Genomic DNA, 20,728 nt, shown 5'->3' on the forward strand with positions numbered 1-20,728 from the left:
CTTCTCTGGGAAACCTGTGATGGTGCCTCACCACCCTCACAGTAAAGAATTTCTGCCTTATATCTAATCTAAACCTACCCCCTTCCAGACATACTAAGGACTTTAAAAGGAATCAAAGCTCCTCCTGCTGGTCACACCAAGCCATATGTCTCTGACAACCAGACACCATTAGTGCCATTATCAGGCATCAAACAGAGCCAGAACCCTTAAAAAACCCCCTCAAACCAGCGAAGCGCAGGCTGTCACCTGGCGTGTGACAAGGGCACGTCCCAATCTGCTCCCTGCTGACTGCGGCCCCGCCAAGGCCAGCCTTTAACCCGAAGCCCGTCCTTCGTCCAAGGGCCAGGCACCGTGGGTGGTACAGCACGGGCCCCTCTCCCCGACAGGCGCGGGGGGCACAGCCCCAGGAGCCACGGGACCCGCCCGGGCTCCTGCGCCACACAGAGCGGCCTCCCCGTCCGCGGCCAGCACCGCCCCAGAGCCCACACACCCCGGCAACCGTGACCGGCCGCCGCTTCACCGCCAGCCCACCCGCTCCTGCCACACACCCACCGCAGCCCTGCGGGCCCCTGCAAGCCCCGGGACAGCTCCCATCCCACAGCCCGGCTCCCAGCAGAGAGAGGCGCTGCCCCACCCACAGCCGGCAGTCACCGAGTGACAAGCGGCCGTGACCTTCAGGACCCCCTCCCCTACCCGCCCCGCCCCTCCGGCTATTCCTCGGCCTCCCCCTTCTTTCTCAACCGCTCGCACAAGCTCTTTCTTGCCCCTTAAACCAAGAGAGGACTCCCACCCTTCCCCCTTTTCCGACATCTTAACCCGACTCCCCGACCGCTCCTCCACAGCTAAGCGTCCCACGCCACCAACATGGCGGCAGCCACCGCCTCCTTCACCACCCTGCTCCCCAACGCGGCCGCGCGGCGCAGGATCTACCGGGAAATGGAGTCCACGCCCTGCACACTGCTGTGCTTGGCCGCCCTAAAGAAACTACAAACCCCAGGAACCCCCGCTGCCAAGGGGCGCTAGCCAATGGCGAGGCGGCGGCGCGGGCAGTGGCCCCGCCCCGGCGGGCGAGAGGGGTGATGTCATTGCCCAGCGGGGGCCGCGGGGGCGCGCTGCGCGCCGCCGCTCATTGTGCTCGGCCGGTGCCGCCTCCGCTGCCGGACACGGCGGGGGGGCCGCGCTCCCGCTCCTGCGCTGCCTGGGGCGGGCGGCCCTGCACACATCCCCGCACACGGCTGCCTTGCGCCGACCCCTGCAGCTCCTATCCCAGGCGTCCTGGCCCCAGGGTGGCTCGAACCGTTACGGTGGGCTGCGCTGCGCTGCACTGCACGGGCGGTGGGGACTGACACTCGTCCCCGTGCGGGACTGCCTTGCGCCCAACCCCGCTGCACTCATCCCGGGGCGCTGCCCTGAGCCGGGAGGGTGGCCAGCACCCATCCCAGTGGAAGTAGGCTGCCGCGCTCATCTCCGGGGTCCGCAGCTACCCCAGGAGCGGGGGCTGGAGCGCCCAGCCCCGCTATCCCCGGCGTGCGGCGGCCCGGGGCTTGCCGCTTCTTCCCATCGCCGCTGACCGGCTCCTGGCTCCCGCCTCGTTTTATGGTCGTGGAGAGGGAGGAAAAATCCCAAACCAGGTGAGTTCTGCGCTCCTCTTCTCTTTTTGGGTGCTTTTCCTAGTCCCGTTACCTCCTCTCTCCCAGGCCCCCATCTCCCGATGCCCTTCCCCGCACTGTGTGTTCCTCAGCGGGGAGCAGCGCTGCCGGGCGGGACTGCGGTTTCGTTCCTTGGTCCTGCTAAAATAGGAGGGGCGGAGGGACAGGGAAGAGGGAAAAAAACCCTGACCAGCTAAATGGTCTTAACCCGCGGAGATGAGTGCTTCTCACCGCCCTTCAGGCCCGGCGGCAGCTCCGCGCGTCCCGCAGCTCCCGGGAAACTCCGGCAACTCCGGGATGCTCCGGGTGGCCCGAAGCTGCGCGGTGCCGAGCCGGCGGGGAGCCCTGTCTCGTTTGTCTCCCTCGCTGGATAAGAGTGGAAAAATAAGATGGATTTTGAATTGCTGTCGTTAAGCGCTGCAGAGCCTGCCAGAGCCGGGATCCTGAGGACAAAATAAATACGAGGTGTGTTTTAGGGTGGTTTTGTGGGCGTTCGTGTGCTCTCGTGCGGCTTCGTTGTTTTGACACCGCTATTCCTCCCCTCTTTGAGGGAAACGGGGGGGATTTGAATCCAACTGGCACTGGCTGTGTGCAGTTGGTCCAGGTTTCTTTTCCAAGTCATATCATGAGTTAGTATCTTAAAAATTCTTGGCTGGACAGTCTGATGTTTTATTTCCACTTCCAAACTACTGCTCTGATCTTTTTCACTTTTACCATAAATACAAGATTTTAAACTTTGTAGAAACTTTGGGGTCCAGCAGAGCTTCATCTTAGTGTGGCTTTTCATTTGTTTCCCTGTTCCTTGCCATTTGTGAGGTGTAATTCAGATCTTTACTTGAACAGTGCTAAGATATTAGTGTGACATAACAGGTATCTTTTTCTTGTTATATGACATCAAGAGGTTTTATCCCTTCTATAACTAAATTACTTCTGCAATTGCTAGTGGACCCCAAACATCTCATATTGTGCCGGTGGCAATGAAATGTGTGCACACAGAGGGGTCTTGTTCGCTTCAAGTCTGTCAGTATCTTTCAGTGCCCTTTAAAGTTAATCCTCACCAAAGCCCGACTTGGAGTCTGTTCTGAGAGCAGCAGGAGAGTGTGCAGCTGAGCTGATATTTTTTATTTTTTTCCTCCCTTCTGCTGCATATTTGCTTCTGCGCTTCTCTTGTGTAACTGGCACTGTGTGTCCTCTGGCAGGGCTCTCCCTGGAATTGCAGTGCTGGGGAGAGGGTGACATGAGTGCAGTGGGGACAATGAAACTCCCTGTTTGGTTTGCTCAAAGTGTTTGTAAACACCCAGGCGGTGTTGGGGTGTTCATATACAAGGGATGGTGTTTTACATCTTCCCCTCTTCAAGCTGGATAAACATGCTGCACCCACACCTTGCATTTATTTTATCTGTGTTTTTTCCTTCCTTCCTCTTTACTACTGACTCAAAGGGGAAGAACAACAGTGCATGCAGGCGTTGCCTTTGGTTGGTCTTTTTTTAACATTTTTGTTTCCTGGAATAATGTTTTTCTCTTTATTTTACAAGGAAGGGAACAGATAATCTAACAGAGTTTTTCCCATTGTGGCTGTAAAAAGAGAAGTTTTATAGGAGTGATTATGTTAGCTTGGGATAGAAGGCGCTGGATATGAAGTGATAATTTGAAAGTGTAGCCTGGGAATTGTTCTGGGAAAAACTGATATAGAAGTTGGTGAGAAGAAGCAAAGAATCCACGGCCAGGGATTTTGCATTTAAACAATACAATTTCTGTGATGCTCATCTTATTAAATTCTGTTTTCATCTTTCTATATGTCTGTATCTTGAACAAAATGAGCATAAAAAACAATACAGATTTGTATGTTTTTCAAAATTTACCACATTTGCTGGATTTAGAAAGAGTTGTGAAAATGCATGCTGGCATTTTCAAGCTAAATTATACTATATCAGTAGGTGGATTAAAAATGTACCTCAGAAATATACACTATTCTATTAATCAGATTAAATTTTGCCTTTCAGAAACTGAAATACAGACAGATAAAAAGGGACAAAAAAATGAAAATCGCTCAATGATTGCTGTGAAAAAATCCAGATGAGCTAGGGGACTCTTCCTCTTGTCCCACAAAGACCTGAATGCAGTGTATGTGTTTACTCTGAATCAAGAATTCTCCAAAATGCCAGTTGCTGGAAGCAAGGAAAATATCCCAGGAAGGCAGCACTAAATATTTCCTCAGGTCTTTTACTTTCCCCTTCCCGTTTCTTACTGGTGTCCAATTTCTGGAAGGAAATTTAGGATGAGGTGGTCTCATGGTCACACTCTGCAGTGTTTTCTTGTGTTTTAGTCCTGTTCCTCATGAACATCATTGGTATGATGCCAATTCTTGGCTTCTTAGTGAAGCCAGAAATCACATCCTTGCAAATTGGTTTTATGAGCATCTCCTGTGTGCCCTTGAACTGTGTTAAATGGCATATCCCAGGATTGTTGCTGCCCTGGGATGCTTGGGTATCACCCAACCTCATGTACAGGGGAACCCAAAGACTGGTGAGATGAGGGGAACTGGGAAGAGCCAGAGCTGAGCCAGCCTTGCTGGCTTTTCAGCTTAACTTTTCACTTTGCTCCAGAGATGAGCTATGAGAGGACAGGGATTTCTGTAGCCTGAAGTTGGAATCTGGTGAGATAGCTGAAGTTTCTGAAGCAAGAAGGTGGATGGCTGAAGGTGGCTCTTCAGGGAACAACTATGGACTTGCTTCTCAAACAAGCAAGGGGAGAAAGGCATCTACAAGCAAACCACCCCCATTTGTCACCCTGCTGTGAAAGAGCTCCTCTCTGCTGGCCCATCTGTGCTGTGTGCTCCCCATCTTCCCAGACCCAGCTGCAGGTGGTAGGTGTTGCTCACAGCCTGAGCTGGGGTGTGGTGGCTCTCTAATGCAAGCTGTAGAGAGCTCGTGGTCTCAGCTCTGGAGCTGCCTTGGTTTGGGTCCTTGCTGGGACAGCCAAGCTGGCACCCATCAACTGGCAGATTGAAACACTTGCTCTAAGTTTTGTGGTGTGCCCCAGAGAGATGTATTTGCAGCTGGGTTTTTTGTGAGTGGAATAGGTTTGTTGACATTTTCTTATTTTTACATAAAATGTAGCCAAACAAGAAATTATAATAGCTGGGATCTAGATCGATTCCATCTCTCATTTTAAGGGTTATTGCCTTTTTTTAAGGACAGGACAAGCAGTTTTAGTACAAGCCTTGCTCTCTGTGAGTACAGAAGGAGGAAAGGGGAATGTGCTAGGTGCTAGTTTGTGCATGCTGTCAAATAACCACCCTGGCAGTGAGAAAATTAGAGAGATTTGTTGCAACTGTGTGGCTGGCATGGCAGGAGTGTGGAAAGTAGCACAAGATGGGCACACCTTGCAGTGGTGAAGCTCTTTAGATATTGATGCTTGTACGGATGTTTGCAGAACTTTGGAACAGGGGATTTAGGAGAAAATAAAATAATTTTCTATATTGCAGATGAGTTTTTGACACCAAAAGCATCAGCCCAGTTGGAGAGGTCTTGGGGCAGAGATGCTCTGCCACAGCTCTGCTTTGGCTGGAGGACAGATGAGATGACCTGAGGCAGTGTTTTGATTGACTTTCTAGTTTCCACGGTTTCATTTTGCAGCAAGTCATTTAGCTTCCTGCTCCCTCCCAGTGCTTCTGTCAATAACTAAATTCTCATCTTATTTTTAATGGCTCTCTTACAGTGGGAAAGAAGTGATCTGTCATGTTTGTCATATAGTCCTGGTTGGCCTGTGCATAAATCATGAATTTAAAGTGGGGGAAGTGGTTGAGTCAAATATTCCTCAGGTGCTAATATGTTGAAATAATTAGGGCAGAACAAGGATAAACCTTGTCCCTTAATAATTGTCAGCTTTTAAACAGTCAAGACCACATTGAAGTCTGTTGCTGTAGTTTCATAACTAACCTGTACTATTAAACATTGGCCCTGCATAAGGTATTAGTGGGATTTGTGTTGTAATGTCATTTGATTTCACCTTGCGGAGATAAAAATAATTAGAGAGCTTTGGTGCTTTGAGTTGAGGAGAGGTATTTAGGTTGTGAACAGCTTGAGATTCACTTGCTATTTGTCATCTCACCTCTCTTGGAGTTACTGCTCTCACTACACTGCAGAGGTGCACTCTTCCCTGATACACTTACGGCAAAATTTAAACCTGTTTAAAACCTATTTAACCTAGCTGTTAGTTTCCTGAGATAATTAGGGAATACTTGTACAAACAGATGAGAAAACCTTCAGGAAGGTCTCACAGAAATCCGCTGCTGTCCTTTTAAGCATCACAGGATACCTTGTTTATTTTCTTTCCTTTTAGCAGAAATACTGTCTTTTGAGTGCTGCTGAACTTAAAGTTAACTGTAACCTTTAAGTGCCTGAATAGTGTTTTCTTTTAGACCTTGAAAAGAGTAATGAGAAAAGGGAAGAGAGAAGAGGAAGGGGAGGAAAGGCTGTGCTGGCATGAAAAAAGATGAGCTTGTGCATGGTTTCTTAAAAGACTGTATCCTGCAGGCTGAATTTAAAAGGGGAGGAAAAAAAAAAAAAAAAAAAGAGGTGTTAGAGATGCCAAAGTATAGAAGTCAAGCAGTGCTTGGGTTACCGTGTCCTGCTAAAGGTGCCCTCCACAGAGAGGGGGACTTCACGCAGGGCCGCAGCAGCCCAACCTACTGCTGCACTGTGCTGCTTTTCCTCTGCAATGAAGGTTCCAAAAGCTAAACTCTGCTTTTTTTGATTAAGCAAAAACTCGGTTACTCAAAGGGCAGCATGTGTGCATTTAAAGTGGGAGTATTTCTTGATATAAATCCAGGCTGTTGTTTGTAAAAGAGAATTGTCATGGAACTACCATCCCGTAGGCTGGTGCTGAGCCTTGGTGCCAGCTTTTTGGAACAGTACAGAAAATGAATCTGACTGTGTGTGAGAGTCTCGTGTCCCCCACAGTAACAGTCATTTGCATGTGCTTTCCTGAGTGTTTTGGACCAAAATCCTTGCAGCCAAAAAAAAAAAAAAAAAAAAAAAAAAAAAAAAAAAAAAAAATTTCATTGCTTTAGCAGGAAGGACTACCCTGTTACCTGGCTCTGTAAGATTGGATCCCTCTCCAGAGCAATCAAGCAGTTAGAGTATTTTCAGTTGGAAGGAACCTACAAGGATCATTTAGTCCAGCTGCCTGAACAATTCAGGGCTGACCATAAGCATGTTAAGGGCGTTGTCCAAACGTCTCTTGAACACTGACAGGCTGGGGTTTTGACCCCCTCTCTAGGAAGCGTGTTGCAGTGTTTCACCATGCTCTTAGTAAAGAAATACTTCCCGTGTCCAGTCTGAACCTTCTCTGGTGCAGTTTTGAGCTGTTCCTGTGTATCTTATCACTGGATACCAGGGGGGAGAGATCAGCATCTCTCTCTCCATTCCTCAGGAGGCTTCAGGGAGCAATGAGGTTATGCCTTTTCTCCAAACCAGAGAAGCCCACAGTCTCTACTGCTCTCCATAGTGCCCTTCCAGCCCTGACAAAGCTTTGTGGGGTTGTACAGGATGTTTCACTACTTAGTGGGGTGTTGCTGAAGAGATAGCACCAGCTCCAGGGGAACTGCTAACTGTCCTTGTTCCCACCTGCTTTCTCCCTGCTTGTTTTCCATCTGCCTGACCCTCTTGCTCCAATGCAGCCACCTCAGCTGCACCTTCAGGAGCTTGGATACTCCCAGACTATAAATAAATCTGAGGAGTAGGTATAGATGGAGACTTTAACTGAAGAAGATGTTTAAAGGTGCTGAGTAGAAGAATTTGTGTCTGGTTAGTAGATTACCTGATATGAGACATTGAAACTTAAGGCACAGGAATTTGTCAAACCCTCCTGTCTTTTCAGTGGTCATTCTTTTGCTCCAAATAGTCATTTATGCATAATATGAGTGTGATGAGAGATCCAGAAAAACCCATCCTCCAGAAAAATCTCAGATCCATGCTTAGGACATAGGCCATTAGTTGAGATATGAACGTCAGCATTCAGATTTACAGCCAATCAAAGAAAACTTAAAGGATTGCCAGGATTAGAAAAGAGATTTTGGGTTTGCAGTGTTGCAAGGAATGCTTTTAGTAATGGAAAGCGGACTTGAAAAATAATCATTAGCACTTCCCTGTGATTTAAATTTCATTGCCTGAACTCAGAGAAATGGAAAATAGATCAGTCAAGGCTTTTCATCTAACAAGTTTTTCAAGAAAGCCAGATTTGTGTCTAATTAGTGAGAATTTCTTCATGGTGCTTCTAGGGCCTAAAGAGTGGTGTTTTCATGACGGTTGGGGCTGCATGAGAATATTTACTGAAAATAACTTCCTTACTTAAAAACATAAGACAGCCTTGTATATAACTTGAATTGACATCAAGAAGTCCACTACAACATCTTCATACACTGTGGTCTTATTTTCCTGTTGCTTTCTGATGGTAGAAGGGAGTTGTAAATAAACCAAGACAATAATACCTATTGGACTTGATTAGCTGACAGAGAGGACAACTGCCACTTGAAAAAATAATTATTTTTCTATTGTTCTTGCTTTACAACTATTAACACAAATGCCTGGAAAGTAAATGTAGGCTTGAAAAGCTTTTCTGGCTCATTTGGTATCCCTGCTAGTCCTCTGGAGACATCAGATTATTCCATCCTGAGATGAGTAATCTTTAGAGGTGAGAGTCAGGTAGCCTGAAATTGCTGTGGGGGTGTCAGTTCATTTTTGCATATTCAGAAGAAGGTTAAGAGAAATAACATTAGCCTTTTTATTCTTGCATTCCCCCCCTGAAGTTCACGGTGCAATGTGTCCTGTGGAGAAAAGGTATGAATTCAGGTAAAGCTGTGGTAATGGGTTTATTTAAACTTCAGCAAAGACTGGAGAAATCTCTAGCTGTCACAAAAAGGGCAGCTTTGGGTTTCCATGTATCAATTGACTGCTGAGGATGTCAGAATAGTCAGCATCTGGTTCACTGGAGATGTAGCAGCAAGTTCAACCTGTGTAATAATGGCTTTGGGCTCTGCTGTTCTTCTCTGTAATCCTTTTCTGTGGCATAATTACAGAAGGTGCTTTTACTCTAAAGGGAATGTTTTGACACAGTTTGCAGCTAATTCCATGTTTTCAGTCTAAAATACACTCAAGTGCAGTGAGTATCTGCACCATTACAATTACTCCAGCCTTGTTGGCAGTAGCTGTCTCTTGTCTATGGCCAACAGAAGACTGTGGTACCCTCTAATTTCTCACGTATCAAAATATAAAAATCCTTAAATATTTATCCTTATTGTATACTTTAAAATAATATAAATATTTAAAAATAAAATACTTAAAAATAAAATAATTTCAATATTTTTAAAAGCTTAAAAATATTTGCTCTTGACAGTGTTAGGTACTTATGAGGGGATTCTTGATCAGTGTTGGGTCTATTGACAAAAACAAACACATAAAGACTATGTCAGAGTTACATGTACCAGCAGCTTGAAACTGTAGAAGCCGAGTCAGTGCCTGATTTCTCTATTGCATTTGTCCTTGTTCTGAACAATTTGTTCGTTCTAAAAAGGGAACTGTGCCCATTCCCTTCAAGTCAGCAGTATTCACATTTCTAAAATGTGGTAGTAGCATTTTGCTTCGATTGGTGTGTTTGTGCACACTTAGAAAACCCCCAGATAAACACAGGTTTCTGTTAACTCTTTAACTTCAGCAGTCAAACAGGAGTGTAACATTGAGCTCTTAACTCCAGGCCAATGGATTTCTGCTCGACCTATTTAGGAGGAGGGAGCATGAGCATAGGACTTGGATGGAAACTGCTTTGTGGGATCTGTAGGAGTGAAGTCTTGTCTTATGACCTGCAGTTGGCATGCCCTGAACAGCTTGTGCAGGGATGTAGTGTTATGTTCAGTGCAGAAACAATCAGTGTCTTTTTGCAGTTGTTAACTCCAAATTCTTTTGCGTATCACCCAAAACGGGAAAATAAATAATATCCATATTGTGATCCTGAGGTACTTCTCAGTATTTCTGTTATGTTTGTCAATGACTTTTGCTACTGCAGAGTGTTTCCCTCTGCTAGGAAACATTTTTTTCCTTTTCTTTTAAGTAGCAGTTCTGTTGTCACAGTTCTGCAGAAAAGCTGTGTCTTGGTGCACTCGCACTTAGCTGTGCAGGTCGCTGGTCCCTCTGTGTCACTAGGAAGCACTGACAAAAATGTCTTCAAAAGCATGGCTTGTGAGAAGTGCCTGCTGGGTCACACTGGACATCCCTGCGCTGGAGATGCTTGAGATTGCCCTGTCCTGTGCCATTTTACATGCTTATTATGGACCATTCCTGAATTTTCTACTGCAGATGTGAATGGAGTATGGGGAGCTTCTAAAGCTCCTTCTCAAGCAACTGCCTGGTCTTCGTGCATGCTTCCATCATGAGTAACTTCACCTTGCTCATTGTGGATATTTCAGTCTTTTGTCAAGGGCCATTACATTTATATCAGTGTTGTCTCTGAGCTGTTGTGCCTCTGCACTGGGAAACCACTTGGATAAGTCTGGCTTAAAATTAATGTTTTTTGCTAGGTTGACTTCTTGGGATAGCATCCTCAGGCTGATTTATTTTGCAGCCATGTGGGTGGTTAGCTGGTATTTAATAATAATAAATAAAGGCGTGTTTAAAACAAATCCCCCCTGGTTAAGAACTCAAAACTGAAGAAATTGAAAATAAATTGAGTATTGATTTGCACAATGAAATAACCAAGGAAAACATTCATTGTGGACTGAAGCTAATTCTGTTAGAATAAATGAGGCTGATTGTGAAATAAATATTAAATAAAGTATCTCATTAAGTTCTAGCAGTTTTGCAAAAGCTGTCACCACAGGGAGGAAGAACCTGGCGTGAATGATTGTTTGTTTACTGCAGCTGCCAGTCATTGCGGGGGGTGAGCGTGGTGCATCAGTTTGTGGAGTAGCCACTAGTAACCAGGTCATCCTGCTTAAATGTCAGGCTTCTTGCTGGAAAATGTGTGAAACTGCATAAAAATTCTTTCCATCTTGTTAGCACATCTCTCACAATATTTCTCATTTTGCTTGATGACCTCAGTTCTTGGAGATACAGCGGAAGGTTTTAAAAATATCTCCTGGGCAATGTTGGGTGATGCTTAGCTAATGAATTTATTGATGTCTGTCTGATAGTCCAGAGGGTTGGTCCATTTCTTGTTCTTCTTCTGATGCAGTTTTTGAGTCATTAATCTCTTTATAAGTGGTCCTGTATTTTATGTATAGATTGAGTTTTATTATCCAGTATAAGGTCTTTGGGATAGAACTCCTGTCTGTTAGTCCCCACTTTCTACAGTGAAAAATCTGCAGCTTTCTACACAGCCTGTAGGTGTTACTGTAATGTGAGTAACCAGTGCTGTAACCTGGGTGGGAATAGCCATTAGTAGTTTTGGGGAAACACAGTCTCCTTAATTTCATTGCAAATCAATTTATATAATTCACAGTTTCCTCTAGAAATTACACATTTTGTACTTTGAAGGCAAGACAATTGAATTATGCATCTCTCTTGTGTTAATAGGCAAGTTCCTTTTAAACTTTCTGTTTCTTGGTTGCCTCCATGCATAAAATTGAGATAACCTCAGAGGGCTGCCTTGAATATTCATCAGTGATTTATTGTATGCCACTGAAGAAAAGTGTTACCAGCAATGCTAATGAAGTTTGTTACTCAGCCCCTCTGCTGCACATTGATTGGTATTTCAAAGATCCGCAGTCTCCACAGTGAGCTCTAGCAAATTCTTGACTGGGCTTAGCCTGTAGATGACACTAATAACTTTGATTTATGTAGGGCTTTCCCTTTGGAAGAGCTCCAAATAATCTTATAAACTGCAATGTGAGCCATGGTGTAAATATTGCCTTAGCAGCCACCAGCTATCAGAGAGGTGCTGTGTGATGGATATTGCAGTGCAGCTGGATGTGAGGGCATAGCAAGAAAGAAAAGGAGTTCTGCAAGCTTTGGAGGTGACATAAGGAGAGAAGCAACAAAACATGCAGCCACTACCTGAATTCTGACTTCTATCTTTGACATGATTGATTCTTATAGATCAAGTGACTCTCATGTGGGAGGTGGCATTTTGTCACAGCTTCATGGTGCTGTGATACCGGTTCAGTTTAAGTCGAGCAGAACAAGCCCTGCTAGCTACCAGGGTTTTCTTTCATGTAGAGCATGTGTGTTTCTGGATGTCTTAATTCAAGTACTGGGGTGCAGCAATGTATTTCCAGTGGTTCCTCAGGCTGGTGTGGCTGGCTCTGTGATGTCCTTCTCTTGCAGAGACGAAAGGCACAGTTGCTTGGAGTTTACCCTGTATATGATCCAAAAGATTTGAAAGCATATCCACTTTACTTTTTAACATTAACCCTAAGGCCTTTTAGGAAGTGTAAATAACTTTGCAAAGATGTTGGCTTGGAATTTATTGTGTTCAGTTGTGTTTGTTCACTGAATGGCGGGGCCTTGGCTTTTCCCCCGAATCATAGGTGCCCAATTTGTGTTGTCTAAATAACATTATTGTTGTTTTAGGTCCCAGACACCATCATTGGAGAGAGATAGCAGAGTCAGAAGGGGGTCATTTTGGTTAATTCCTCAAAGGTGGGTAAGATAAAACAGTGCCACCATGTACAGTATGGTGTCAGATCACTTATTAATAAAGGAGTGGTTCAGCTTTTCTGTCCCATGCAGGAGCATCTCTTTTAGAAAGGTTTTGAGCACTTCCAACTCTGCTAGCTGAGTGCTGCATCTTCAAGGTCTCAGAAGCAGTAGATGGAGGTCCAGAAACCGGATAGCACAAATAAGTAGCTAGAACTGAAAGCTGTGATTGGAACAGTTGGAGAAGAATTGCATGGCTGCTAAGTGTGCTCTTGGTTGACAGGCACCAGTGTCCTGAACAACCAGCCAGCTGTAGCCAAACAAAAAATGGCAAGAGCAGAGGTCAGCCCAATAGTGACAATGTGGATGCTGATTTTGGGCTCATCCCAGTCACCTGGGGATCAAAAGAATTGTAGCAATGATATTGTTCTTTATGATTTTGCCGAAACACTCTTTCCTTCAGTAACTTCCAAGCCTGTTGGCCAGGTTAGATGATCATAAAAGCTTGTTTTCCTTAGAAAACAGGGCTAAAGTGTGTATAATGCTTTGAGGGGCAGGGAGCTTGTTGAATTCAGATGCTTGTTTGGCAGTGCTCATCTGAAGATTGCCTGGCATGGAGTAGAGGTCACACTGTATCATGTTTAGGCTTGATCTGGGCAAATGAGTATTTCTGTTGGAGCACCTAATGGAGACCTCAGCAGTCAATAGAGCACAGTTTGTGGCTTGGCTTTCTGCCTGGCTATAGACTTACACCAATCTTTACAACGCAAACAAAACGCGAAGTGTAATTGTAGCCTGGTGGATGAATTTATATTTTTGGTATATTTTGTTGCTGGAACTATTTTAAAGCCTCAATGGCCTCAATGTCCTGGTCTTTCTAGATATTTAGTTCTGTATTTTCCTAGGCCATACCATTAAATATATATATAGATAGACAACAGTCAATGAGTGCATTAATGTTTAATTCAGTACATTTTTTCAGTTTTAGGATCCCATTCATCCATATTGCTGCAATCGATTCCTCCTGGAAATGCTGTGGTAATTAGAGGAGAGAGTGATTTACAAGCAGTGCTGTGACATGTGTAACCAACCTGTCTTATTTTGAGCCTTTCATTACCTTAGCTTATGACTATAATTGTGTACCATCTCAAGGAGGAGTGTGAACTTTCCATTTGCATGTTAATGACACTTTGTCTGGGAAGGTGCTACAGGGATTCAAGCAGTTCTATGCAGAAAAAGTAACGTGCCCAGTAAGCAAACAATTTTGATGGTTAATGGTTCAGACGCTGGTAATAATAAGGGTCTTTTTTCTTCTGATACAGCAAATGCATCTTTCAAATGGGCAAGACAATTGGTATCATTTAGGAAGAGAATTGTTGCAGAGAACTCCTTCCTGTAATCAGCATCTGTCTCTTAGGAAAGAAGAAAATGCTTATAACTTGTGTGCCGTTTCGAAAGGGAGAATGTATTAATTGAGTCTTAATATGTGTTGTGATACATAGAGATACATTGAGAAAAGCTGTGAGCTGAAACTCACTGGCATTCTCATGTGCAAGAGATGTGAAGCTTGTTTGGTATTTGAGGGCTTTGTCCAAGGCTCTGACATATTACTTGCTAACTTCTAGCTTTAAAAAGCAACATCTGTGATTTTATCCTAAGCCTGAAATGGGTCCCAGTGTGCCACAGTGTGTGATTGAGGTTGTTTGTCCTCTTGCAAAGAACAGGCTCATAACAGCTATTTTGGCTGTTCCTGGGAAAGTAGACTCTCCATCACACTTCTGCTTTTGCGTGGGAAGGGCTCCTTCTGAAGTCACAGAAATCCCTGTAAATATCAAAAATGCATCTTGTGTCACATTTCAAATCCTTCATAATTCCCTACTCTCCTGCTGTTTGCAAGAAACCCAAGCCACATGCTTTCATCTCACCATCACCTCTCACCCTGATGGATCCAAGAGGAATTGCCATTCTCTGTAGGTCAGACCTGGAGGAAAATGAGTAAAATGGGCATAACTGCTTAACATTTCCGTTTAGGAACAGTTGGATAAGCCTCAAGAGGGGAGCCCTGCTGCTTTAAATTAAGAGTGACCACTCAAGTGAGATTCCTTCTGCCTCCTGTCACTGTACATTGCTGCAGTATCCCGTGGTCCATCATTGCATCCACAGTAGCTGTCAATGGCAAAATGCAGTTTCCACCTGGCAGAGCTCAGTGCTTTCTGGTGGATGACTACAGGTTATGATCGCTAAGAGATAGGGAAAGGCCAGATAACAGCAGTATTTTTGAGCAGGGGGAAGCTCAGTGAGCGTTTTCAAGGAGACCTGGCCAGCTGTGAGGGAGAGCATGGTTGACAGAGCTGCTTTTGCTTTAAGGATAATTAGTGGGATGTAAGCTAGGCTGTAAAATGAATGTGGAAAGTAATAATGAGGAGTTGGAGCCATAGAAAGAAGAAAAGCTGGAAACCCTGAAGATACAAATTGGGCAAATTGTGCTTTAACAGGATTTTTTTTTTCTGTGTGCGGGGATGCCAATGATCCAAGATGAGATCTATTGAGGCTAGAGAGTACAATTGCAATAACTGAGATGTGAGAGGATGCTGGGTTAGATTGATCCTGAAGGGATATATTTTGTAGATGGTTTCACTGCTGTACTTCTGCAGGAAATATAACTCTCTTGCCAGCTGGGACTAAACCAGTTCTTCATATGAATGATCTGTGTGAACAGCAAAGGTGCAGGTTGGCAAGGCTTTGGTTGGGAAGAGAAGGGCTGTTCTGTGAGCATAGGGAGGAGTGGGTTTAAGAGAAGATGTGTGGTGCCTGTTTTAAGCTGGAAATCTGAAATCTTTTTAGTTAAGTATTAGCTGCTTGAGAACTGCATCAAACAGTTCAGTTGCTGCCCATGGAACATTAAATTAGGAGAGAAAGCATTTCTGTTCAACTCTGGGGACAGAGACAGTAAGGCAGTAGTGGCTAGGAGAGAATTTGGGCAGTTGCAGAGCAGTGACATGTGGCCTGTCTGCGTGGAGAGATGGTGAAGACCCCAGAAAGGCTGGTCCATCATGGGTGGTCTATCCTTCAGCACCTAGGAGTGAGTGGGAAGAGAAGGCAGAAGAAAGTATTACCTTCTCTATTCTGGTAGCTGTAGCTTTTATACAAAACTTAGTTAAAGGGGGAAATTTCCTGAATATGGTACAAAAATAGTTCCCATAGAAAAATACCAGTCCTATTACAACTTTCTTGGCAGACAAAGACAAAAATGCACATAGAGACCATGATAACAGGGCAGAGGAAGGTGGGTATTGAGATTGCAGAATGAAAAGATACTCATCAATGATAGTAAAGAAAAGCAAAGGAGAGTTGGGGATGTCAGCAGGGAAAGAGGCTGGAGAGGTAAAATAGTTCAACAAACATAATATGAGGTGTAGGTCTGGTTTGCCTGGGGTTATTCCTGGATTTCTCTCTTTGGACAAGTCACCTGATTTATTACTTTTCGCCATTTTTGCCTCTGTGCACAGAGTGCTCAAAGATGGACAATAATTCTTAGTAATTTTCTATAGCATAGAGTATAGGCAGGCCATCAGCCTTGAACTCAAGTTTATCATGATACAGGCTTGAAGTTACTGTTAATGATGAGGAAAGGGGAATATGTACATACTGTTTAGGAGTAACTTGCTCTCCCTTTAAAATTTAAAGGATGTACAAGGGGGTAGGTGTGAGGTGGAAAGTGTGCTCACAATAGTTAAATGTTGAGTGAAGCTTTTGACTTCTTACTCCAACCTTTTAAAAATGCCACAGGTTACTTTTAATGTGATAGACCAAAAAAGAAAAGTGAAATATTCTCTCAAAGCACAACTTGTGTTGTTGGAATCAATACAACCTTCTGTACAACCTGGTTTAAACAAAACTCTTGTCATGCACATGGAGGTACTAACAAGGAGAAAATAACAAAGTGTAAGAGTTTAACAAGTGTGTAAAGCAGAGACACCACCCATAGAAGGTCTGCAACTCTCCTCTGGTGCTCTTACATAACCCAGCTAATGTTTGACTTAGTTTTGTGTTCAGTGTTGGTTGTTGCAATGAATGTAGTAATAATTTACTTTTATTCTATATTACATATTTAATTGTGGCTTCCTAATTCCTCTGTGCTTATCACCATGAGGCTCTGGATCTATCCAAGAGTATATTTGTGTTGAAGGCAAAGGGAATGATGTTTGTAACCATGCTGAGACTTTATTCTGCTGGCTTTGAGGCAGACATGAGTGGACACAGACCTGCTCCAAAAACCATGCATTGTCTTCACTGACTGCTTAAGTGTAATAAATATAAAAAAAAACCAAACAAACACGGTGTTTTCCGTGTGACCCCGTAATCTGCAACTCTTGTATTGTACCTGGGAAGTCTCGCTTGGTGCTTGCCCAGTTTTGTGGGAAGGGAGAGGAGAGGTTATCCATTGCCGAGAAAAGAGACCCCGATCAGTTTCAGGGAGCACTTGGAGCTGCTGGCTGTAACTTCAGGCAGTATGTGAGGCTCCTGCTGAGTAGCGTCAATAGAGCTGTGAACCAAAGCAGTGTTAGTGAGCCCACAGTGAAAACTTGTATCTCTCCCCTGGAGGTGAAGTTCTTCTCCAAATGCTACATAGACTTTTTTTGGATGTGGAACATTTGGCTTTACCCCAAGCCCACCTACATCACTGTGCCAAAACCGTACTGAAACCTGTCGCCTTGGATTGCCCCACAAATGGGATCATTGACCGTTAATGCCTAATACTCCCTGATTGTCATGGGTTGTTTGGTGCTTTTGACAGTGAACCAAAAGCCTATGTGTGACTTACAAATACATATTCTGTTAGAGGTGGATGTGTTAGTTGGGGCTGTAGTGACTGTTGTTCCGGCTGGCACTTGAATCTGATTTATGCTCAGGGTTTGAATTCAGATTCCCAGATCCAACACACAGTCTTGCCAGGTTATGCACCTCCTTTGCAATTTTAAAAACAGAGGGTGTTCTAACTTTTGGCAGAGATAACCCCATGGCTTTTATCTCTGTAGGTAGCTGGCAGGTGTCATTCCAGAGTTAGGGACAGTTTTTTGCCATTTGTTCTTCCCATATTTCCCTCTGGGCAGCATTCTTCCTGCCCTTTTTTTGCTGTGCTGGACAGGGATGCTCCTCTCTGCAGTGCGGCTGGCTGGACTCATGCCTTGGCGATCCAGCAGCATCTGCCTAGACATCCTTAGCCCAGATTCATCCCCTATTCTTCCCCTGTTTTTCCTGTTTCCCCTGTCTTTTCAACCAATAGATCTTATTTCTTCCTTTTATTATCATAACCTAAAATTGCCTCATGGCTTCTTTAAAAACACCTTTTTTTTCCCCCCTTTAAACCTAGATTGCTACAGCTGTAACATGTTTCCATTCACTATCATCTGTAGCAATTGAGAGTTCTGCCAGCTAAGCAAATATCCCAGTCCAGATGAAGCCATTTTTGCAAGCCTTGTTACCCTGCCTGGATTCTTAACCACCACAGCAGCTTCTCTTTTGCTTTTTATCATACATGTATCCAGTAGTTCAAGTTGCCTCAATTTCAGTTGTTTTGCACATGACAATTGCAGAGACACTGAGGAGCTAAGGCTACAAGAGAGCAGCAGCACATGTTGAGAGGGAAGTTTTTTTTTCCTTTGGAGAGAAGCTAAGTAGGTTGGAGGAGAGAGTAGTTTGGAAAGATGGCTCAAAGCTAGAATTCTTATGTTCTTGCTGGAGTTAGCTGACTGCATTAAAATTGTGCAAGAAATTGTAAACCATATGTTTTCAGAGAGAAAACCAGTGACTTTTTATAAATCTGCTTTTGAAATTAAGACTTAAGATAATGTTTTTGTTCAAGTTCCTTGCAAAGAGCTTTGCAGGATGGGTGTATTTGGGCTTGCAGTGCCATTTCAGGGCAGTGCTGATGACTGTTGCCTTGGAAAGAATAAAATCTAAAGTGTCATGTCAGACCTGTCCTGCAAGCAGTTATCAGCAGAGCCAAAAATCTTCTGATATTCTGACTTGTGGTTTTGGTCTTCACCTCTTTTACCTGCTAAGAGGATAAATATGCACCAAAAAAAGGAAAAAAAAATCTATTCTCTTCTCTGGATATCTGATTTCAGTCACATGTAGTATAGAAATGCATACAGAAGGAACTGGAAATACAGAGTTTGTACAGAAGTCTTGTCTTTGCTTTACACAGGCTCTGTTAGACACGAAATCTCTTTAGAGCTCATGACAATTTGCTGTTTGTACATTGCTTTATACTTGGTGTGAGCCTGCTGTGCTGGAGGGCAGCAAGGCTGTGCTTGTGTTTGAGGGGATAAATGGCAAACTGAAACATGATGTGAAGGAATTCTTTATTTCGCTAAATAAAAATGCCTTATGTTGAGTTTTGAATTACAAGTAGTATTTTTGGGTAGACTGCCCATTTTGTTAAAGAACAAATGGTGCTAGTCCAAATAGTTTTGTGAAAAATTGGGAAAATGCAAGGGATGAACAAATGTGAAATGTGCCTTACCCCCATAAGCACAGTCTGTCTGCCTCATACCATCTCAATTGTCAAGCTCTATCCTAAAGGAAAATGTCTAAGTATGTATGTATTTGAGAAGCTGAAAATGCAGTCTGTTTTGTGACTGAAACACCTTTCTTCCTGGATTGTGTGTCAAGATCTTGAACACCGGAGTGTTCACGCTGTAGCCTTGAGACTGCTACTAAGTCTCCAAGTCAGGATGGAAAATATTTGCTCTGTCACATCCTTTCAACTTAAAGCTGTAAAACTGTGTGGTGTCCAACAGTGCCTGTTTTTCTGTAATACCCAAAGAGAACTAGTCTTGCTTGGTTTTGGTTTTCTGTTTCCCTTTTTCTTTCACAGCATGCCTTCAAATTCCCCTTTGACCCATGCTCTCTTCCTTGCCCATTCCTTCCCACAACCACCCACACGCGCAACAGTCCAGAAACACTCTGGACCCAGAACCACCAGGGGACTGAGTGTGTCAGCCAGCAACCCTTGCAGGGAGAGCATGCTGCAGGACCAGTGTGGTGAGGGGTAGTCTGGCTGGAATCCTCTGTGGGAAAACCATATTTTCTGTGTATTTTTACTTATTGGGTAGGTGAAAGAGCAGAGTTCTTCTGTCCCTTGGCTTGTGATTGCATTCCTAGTAACTTCAGTAACCTTAATGTTCCATCTCCTTGATGTGGGTAAGGGTTAATGCATGAGGCTTGGTGATGTAATTCGGTGTTGCAGCTGAAGTTATTGTGGGAACCTATTTATCTGGTACTTGATACAAAGTGACCTCGTTTTGGTACTTGCAGCCTGTAAATGAAGGTGGGTGTCTCACCCGCAGTCCTGCAGGCACAGCCTGGCCAGGGAGGAAGGACAATGATGACTCGCCTTCCTTCTGCCTCATATCTAAAAGATAACGGATCCAAATTAGTTATCCATGTGTTGTCTCATTATCTCTAGCTAATCTGTATGGCCATCCCTGACGATGGATGAAGTTTGTGCAGGAGCACGGTTTTGCTGTTGCGATGAAGGTTTTGCAGTGCAGACTCACTGGGGCCAGGGCCTTTGGGAGCGTGTGGCCCTCAGTGTACATACACAGCCAGTGTTGGGGTGCAGTGGTGCAGTTTGGTACACAGCTGCCTTTTCAGGAAGATAAGGGAAAGAGCTTGTGGCTTTCCTTAGAGAAGGGGCTGCTTTCCAGCCAGCTGCCCGTCTGTGGTGGTGCAACTTCTGCTCCCCAGAAGCAATCACAGTGGATGGGGTTGTTGGAAAAAATCTAACCACAGAGGAGCACTGCTTACCACACTGTACAATAAACATTATTCCTTAGGGTCTTGTTCCTTCTAGGCAAGAGGATTGCACTGAAGCCCAGGAGTGGAGAGCGATTTGCAGCAGGAGGGCAAGGGCTGGAGACAAACCAATGAACTAAAGCCTGGTAGTGAAATGAGGGATGTAAATCTGCTGTGGGGTTATCCTCAGCTTCCCAGATTTTTAGCATGCAGCCAAAAACAAAAGGCAGTGTGGCTGGAAGGAGCAGGCTCTCTGGGGACCTGCTTTTGAAGTTACCGCCAAATTATCTCCCTATATTTAGAAAATCTGCTGTAATGGAAGATGTGTGATGCTGGTCATACGGGCAGGGTGCAAGGTGCTTTGGATTGCCTGGATGGGAACGAACACCGGGGTGTCCTCGCTGCTGTTACCTGCCTGGCAGATTAAATCTCACACAAACATCCATGGTTCTGGCTTGCTTTGAGAACACAGGAAAACACACCTGTTGTTGGACACGTGGCAAGAAATGGCATGGTAATGCTGAGTGTGGGAGCAGAGGAGGGAGCTCACACTGCTGCCAGCTTCTCCTGGCCATGCTGTGCTGGCAGCCTCCCGTGGGAGCTGGTGGCTGAGCACTCATGGAGCTGAGACCCCCCTTGCAGCTA

The 20,728-nt window shown here is 44.6% G+C and overlaps 1 protein-coding gene across 2 annotated transcripts in view; it reads left to right on the top strand.

Moving 5' to 3' along the window:
- Positions 1-1,183: 1,183 nt before the first annotated feature.
- The window catches only part of RAB30 (RAB30, member RAS oncogene family), a 46,611-nt gene continuing 27,066 nt past the window's right edge, over positions 1,184-20,728 (top strand). The window contains exon 1 of one of the 2 annotated variants that reach the window (XM_066175652.1): positions 1,184-1,631. The gene's annotated coding sequence lies outside the window, so the exon portion shown is untranslated. Of the gene's footprint in view, positions 1,632-2,092; positions 2,115-20,728 lie in introns of those variants that run through there. The other variant, XM_066175654.1, reaches the window with a different exon arrangement.

The sequence above is a fragment of the Chamaea fasciata genome, unplaced genomic scaffold (assembly GCF_029207755.1).
Source record: "Chamaea fasciata isolate MVZ Bird 193981 ecotype frontalis unplaced genomic scaffold, bChaFas1.0.hap1 SCAF_2, whole genome shotgun sequence".
NCBI lineage: Eukaryota > Metazoa > Chordata > Aves > Passeriformes > Sylviidae > Chamaea > Chamaea fasciata.